A 6,921-nucleotide genomic window follows, 5' to 3' on the forward strand; every position below is an offset into this window, starting at 1 on the left:
GTCCAGCAGTAATATTTGTTTCCAATTTCATTCCCCTTTTTTTTTTTTTTTGGTATAGAGCTTTTGTAACATTCCATTTTGCTTGTACTGCTGAAATCATGTGGCCTTCATCTTTTTTTTTTTTTTTGTTAAACAGGAGTCAGTGTGATCATTATCTGGCAAAGGTTCAAATCTTTGTTATTTGCTTGGCACTACCATTACACTGATGCTATCAGTGGAAGAGCACGAGCTACTCTGAGCTGTTATGCATTTGTCATTAGCATAGAAACCTATTGATTCCTCACATCTTTTTTTCCAAGGCTGAGCTACATGGACAGCCTAGAATATACTCGTTTAGCACTGAGTTTAAATTGAAAATACTATAGCTTGTTTTCGGTGCAGTTTGCCCCAAAGTAGAGTCAATAGCAGGAAATATTCACCAGTATGTTCGAGTCTTAAGATTCAGTGTGTTTGAGTGTTAAAAATGATTTTTTGCTCCATGGTGGATAGGCATTTTCTGAGAGGTGCTTTTCAAATGGAAGTTAGAGATGTACATTTGGGTTTTTTTTTCTGCTAGATATTCAACAAGCAAGACTTCTTTTTAAGGTGCTTTATTCTATTCTGTCCCTAGTTATGCCCTTTGAGCTATCTGTGCAAAGAGATTGTTGTACAAAGGGAAAATAAGATTAAAATTATGTGAAATGGTCATTTTAAAAACAAAAGCCTCCTCATTCTATAAGATTGGAGTTGGGAACCTCTGCCTAGGCAGAAGGTTCAAAGCCTTATACTGCCAATTTGCGCTGAGTTCAAAATATGGCCAAGTTTTGAGCAAACCTAGACTAAATTATACATTCAAGTGCAAACCAAGTGAAACACCAAGTTTCTTACCATATTACCCCCAAACAAAGCCTTGCAGTATCAACAGTCTTATGCTTTACATTTGTTCAAAATTGCACCCAAAGCCAAAAATCAAGATCCTTAAGACCCAGCCTTGGTTACCTGCATGCAGCCCAGAAGGAGTTATTTAGGTATTAGTTAGGTATTTTCCCCCAATTTCCGGCTCTTTTCCTTTACTTTGTTATCAAAGGTCTGTTCAGTGGTGAGTATGTCCCTCCTTTTTTTTAGCTTTATTCTATATGGGATGTGGCTCACTGGCACTGTATGCTCTATTGCTTCTTGAATTAGGCAAGTTCTGAGTGGATTGTTCTTTGAATGTTGCCTGCAGATTCATATGAGTACATCCTTCCCTGGGGATGTACATAATCTTCTCCTTTCCCATCAAGGGGAGTGTAACTGCAACGGAGTGTGGTGTGACAGATGTGAGTATTATAAACAGACTGTCAGCGCTTTCTGAATGACTCAGGCATTAGTTTTCTCTCCTACCAAACACTGACAGAATGTTCTGTGTATCTCTGCATTGTAAATTATCATCTTGGTATCAGTTCCCATTCATTCTGATACTGTAATTTAGCCAAGCACCGATAACTGTACGTTGCAATGTGTACAATCCCTCCTTCCTTCCTTCGTCTGCTCATTTGTTCCTGCCTCCCTTCCCCTGCTCTAGTTGCGACCGGGAGCCTTTATTTGTTTTCAAATGGAAATCGGTCTAGATTTGCATTTATCAAGTGTGTCATCCCATCTTTCATTTACTGCCTTTTTATGCATTTCTGGGTTCTGCATTTTTTTCTATTAGGAGAGAACTGTCTTGAACCTTTGCAACTTTTTTTTGTGTGTTAATGTAACTGTTCAAATCACACAGCTCACGGCTCACTTCTCCTCGGAGTCCACTTTTTTATTATTATAAATCTGTAGCGAAATTGGAGAAGCACTCTGCCTTGCAGTACATTTTACACTTACATGAACATACAAACTGAAGACTTTTTATTCCTAGAGGTCCCACTTTCTTGTAATTCATTTCATACTAAATAAAATGAAGGGCTATCCATTTTACCTCTGACTTGGAAACCAAAAAACAGAAGAAAGCTCAAAAATGAAAGCAAATCTCCACTGAAGTTTAAATGGCTTCTTTTTAATGGAACAAAAGAACAGTAAAAACTATAGTTTTTTGCATCCAAATGCAAATGGAGCTAGAGGAACCTAATGTCCATGTATCCTTTAAAGTTCTTCTGTCAGATCTAGTCCTGTTTTTTTCCTTTGTCCCATTGAGCAGATTTGTGTCATTATAGCAGGGAAACGAATCATAAATATTCTTGCATATAAAGGCAACTCTCCTATTGCTTCTGAATTCCCTTTTTTTTTATTTGCTTACTCAGAAGTTCAAAGCCTGGTGTCTGGGCAAGTATCCTAGTACTCTTGGTTGTTAAGCAAAGGGAATCCTCTGTCTTCTCTTGCTGCCCTGCAGTATGAGAAAACGGTGTATTTGCCAGTGTCTGAACGCACAGTACCTTGTGCCTGAGCCCTCAGTGAGATCTTGGAGGCTGAAACCCTCCTTCACAGCTAACTGATGATTAGGCCAAGGGAAGGATAAAATTTGAGTCTCTGTCCCCTATGCTGCTTTCAGCATCTCCTGTCTCCAGGTTTGGACTCCCAGCTCTCAGCTGCAGCCCCAGCTTTTAGAGGGTTTGACAGACAAACTTTGGTGGGCTGCTTCCACGCTGCATACCACTGGCTGGAGGGCATTGCCACTCTAACAGAGCTGACAGGTGGGCACACCAGAGCAGCACAAGTGCCCAGTCCTTCAGCTTAACTCAATCTCCGTTTCCGTAGCAGTTTAACCCAGGGCACCAGGTTGGCACTGAAGCTGCTGAGATGCAGCTTCACAGGAGTGTGTGCCATGCTGCTGATGCAGAGGGGGGCAGCAGAGGCGCAGGTGGACAGTCCTGGGCTGTAACACCTTCAGCCTCTGAAGCCCATGGGCCTGAGCCTGACAGTCCTCCCATTCAGCACATAACTCAGCCTTGGGAACACCAAGCAGAGCCCAGCCTCTAACTTCGTAAACATTGCAGTGTGCAGCTTTCACTCTCTGTATGAATCTGGACCTCAGAGAAGTGAACCTGAGAGCATTAGCCAAACACTGGCTTCTCTCTTCCTTAAGCTGCAGAAGGGCTGCAGAGTTGCTTTGCAAGTACTCCCCAGGCCAAAGCACAGCCTGTATCTTAGTGGGACCTTCTCCAGCGTGTCTTGCAGGCTCGTGTGTGTACATTGGCAGGAAATGCAAAGGATCTGCCAGGTGAAAAATTCCCTAGTCCAATCCTCCCTCTAGCCCCGTCCCAACCCTTCCAGGGTAATGGTCCTTGCAGGAAGCAATTTTGGAAAAGCTTTTTCACGAGGAGAAATACACCACTTCACATAGCTTCTGGCATCCCAACCCCTGTGCAGTAGGATCCCTCAGGCCCTCCTGTATGGGTCCAGCCATGGAAATGTGGGCTAAGCCTCTTTCTAATTACTTGTTTTTATTGCAAGAGTGTTCATGGGAAATGTAAACGTTATGGACTCCATCCCAAACTAAGTCACTCAGCTCCAAACTGTGTCTCAGTATTGGTCTTAGTCTAACACCATACAGTTCCCCATGTTCAAGAATAACCTGTAACAGGCAAAAGGACTCCTCTTCTCCCATGTGGGACAGGGGACATGCCATTCCTTCAGGGAACAGAAATAAGGGAATATGGCTCCTGGCTCCAGTCAGATGCTACAAGAACTGAGCATATGGCTTGTTCTTAGCAGCAGCTTTGTGAGTGAGCCGGTGGGTGAGATTTGTTTGCAGATGTATTGAAAAATTGTGAACAACAGTCTTGACTGGAGAAGAAAGGCCTGTATTCGCAAGGTAAATTATTTGGGATAAATCACACGAGTGACTCCAACCTCCTTCAATGCTTCATGTTTACATGAGGTGCCACTGAACCAAGAAACAGGCAGGAAGGACAACTTTAAAAGAACGAGGTGAACAATTTCCTTTCTCAGTGGCTGCTTTTGCTGTGTTGGCTGCGTAAGTGACTGTTTAGCTCAGCAGTCTGTTAGAATGAAATTAATTTCAGATCTGAGCATTTTTCCACATTTTGGGTTCATATTTACATTTGTTAAGGTTAATAGACCTGACAACTTCTTCATGTTCTCACCAGGGAGCAGTCACTGACAAACTGTGGGAGGGACTGAAACAATATTTTCCACAGAAAGTAAAATCAGTGCATCATAGGGCTGTAACACATTCCTCCCTAGTAACAGTCCTCAGTCCCTGTTGGTGCAAATCAGTGTAGTGCCCCTGACTTTACCCCAGCAATGCTAATTTGCACCACCTGCAGATCTGACTGCTTATTCTTGCTACTCATCTTTCCAGTGTTCTTCCAGTAATCGTGGTGGAGCCTCAGTGTTTCCTAAATCCACTTTGCTCCTTTAGAGTCTTTCTTGGTGCTTTTCTTTTTCTTCTAAAGTGTTTCTGTTTCTATTTCTTCTGTGCTTCTACTATAGAGCCCCAACTTTAAGTGCTCTACCTTGCCTTTTAGACCCCATCTGCAAAAAGCAATTTTTTAAGAGCACAGGTAGAAAGAGAGGTCAGGAAAGAGGTGCCTTTGGCCACTTGTAAGGTTGCATGCCTTTAAAAAAGAAAATAATACAAGAAGCCAGGAAATTCATTAAGGAGAGAACTGAATTGAATTTTTAAGGGTAATACATAATCTGGGGAAGTATGAATCTGCATTCCTCCCACTGGCATCAGGGCTCTCAGATTATCCAAGGCAGGGACATTAGTGAGTCCGAGACATTACCCTTTCAGCTTTCTTCGTCTTCCCAGACTCCACAGAGGACCACACAGGCAGACTTAAAAGATTCAAGCAGACAAGTAAGACCTAAGAAGTTAGCTCTTTTGAGCTGAACTGCAGTAACTGGCTGTATGCCTGCTCTTAACCTAAAATAAATGTGAACAAAAATGCAGTAGGTAAATGGAGGAATTTAAGGTAAAATATTTCATTTGCATTTAAAACAGTATGGGCAGGTCTTGTCAGCCTAAGCAGATGTGTGGTATCTTGCCACTGAGGGAACCAAATCCAGTATGTGAGTCCACATAGATAGTACTCTCTCTTCACCTTTTTCCAGGTTCAGTACAAGGAGGCAGGAACTGAAAGGTGGTGACAGTGTTTAAAAGTCTCTGCTTTGCAGACTAGGTTTTCCAAAGATTCATTCCCAAAGCTTGCCAGGGCTTTTATTAGATGATAGTTTCATTGCATTCCTTTGTGCTCTTGTCTTTAATGAAGTCTGGCTCAATCACTGCAGCGCTCACTCATGGAAAGATATTCCACCACAATGCCTTGACTTTAGAGGTCTCTGTAATAAATGTCTCCCAAAAGTAGATGATAGAGTAGAGTGAAGGGATCAAGTTCTTGCTGTTAGTGACTGTCCTGGTTTCGGCTGAGATAGGGTTGAATTTCTTCCTAGTGCTGTGTTTTGGATTTAGTGTGAGGAGAATGTTGATAACACACTGATGTTTTCAGTTGTTGCTAAGTACCCTCCTAGTCCAAGGACAGCTCCCATGCCTACTGACTGAGCTAGGTACACAAGATGGGAGGGAACATAATCAGGACAGCCAGCCCAGCTGGCTAATGGGGTATTCCATACCATGTGACGTCATGCTCAGTATATGAGTGGTAGGCATGATCCAGGAAGGACTGATTGCTGCCTGGTTATCGGTCAGCGCAGGTGGTGAGCAATTGCATTGTGCATCACTTATTTTGTATATTTATCATTATCATTTTCCCTTTTCTGTTCTATTAAACTGTCTTTATCTCAACTCACGAGTTTTTCTCACTCTTACCCTTCCGATTCTCTCCCCGTTCCACTGCGGGGGCGGGGGAGGGGAGTGAATGAGCGGCTGCATGGTATTTGGCTGCCTGCCAGGTTAAACCACGACAGTGACCTTGTGATGAAACGGGTAAGTTAGCCTTTGTTAACACCTTGTATCAGCCTCTGTGACAGATGATACTGCTCTTTCCATGGGAGTCCCAGCAACAAATGCTGCATGTGGCCAAGTACTAATCATAGTTGTTTATTTGCAGACCAGCCTTCCTCTCACCATTCCTATCTCGTTTCTCCGCCTTCAGCTCCATCCCATGTATCCTCTGGTGTTTTGGAAGCCCAGGAGCAGAAATGTCATGGCTTGCCATCAGTGCACCTTTGTAATCTTATGTCATATCTTGTTTGCCATGTGGGTTTTTTTCATCAGGAAGTTCTAGTGCATATCCTTTCTGTGAAGGTTTAATTTAGTTCTTTGTCAGACAAATCTCATATGGTGACTAATGCAGGAAGAAGGATGGGTAAAGGTCAAATAGGGTCTCAAAGATTTGGGCCCGAGTGAAGGTGCTAAATATAAATGCAAATAGGAAAGGTAGACTGGGGCGGGGGGAAATGCTGGCTTGCATACAGCTTTTCTTCAGGGATAAATAAATTCAGAACATTTTTAGATACAAGCTGAATAGAGTATAATGCTGTATTTGTCCTCAGTTTTTATCACAACTGAGAAGAGTGAAAAATTGCCTCATCTGTAAGGGCTTGGAATATAATGAGCAAGAATGAGCTTCTCTGTCAGTCCTAATAGCTTTCCCGCCGAACAGATAGCTGCAGTGGGGGAGATGTCACTTGTTCCAGCAGTTACAGAGTAGCACTAGTTAACCACAAGTTTCTCTCACCAGCTCAGCTGGCTGGTTAGAAATACACCTTTGATGGTATGCTGTGGAGCATCAGTTACAGACATATATATAGCTATAGATGCACATAAAGAGAGGCAACACATATAGATGCATGCAGAGAGGAGAAGAAGGCTAAAAAACAGGTAGCCTACAAACTGTTGTGCTCCATCATTTTAAATACATGAAGTAAAACTTTATTTGAACTGAACTTTGCATAGAGTAACACCAAATTCACTTAAAATATCTCTCTATACTAATATATTAATACATGCATATAAAATACAGAACATATATGTACCATATATAC

The sequence above is a fragment of the Fulmarus glacialis genome, unplaced genomic scaffold, assembly GCF_000690835.1.
Source record: "Fulmarus glacialis isolate BGI_N327 unplaced genomic scaffold, ASM69083v1 scaffold11193, whole genome shotgun sequence".
Classification (NCBI taxonomy): domain Eukaryota; kingdom Metazoa; phylum Chordata; class Aves; order Procellariiformes; family Procellariidae; genus Fulmarus; species Fulmarus glacialis.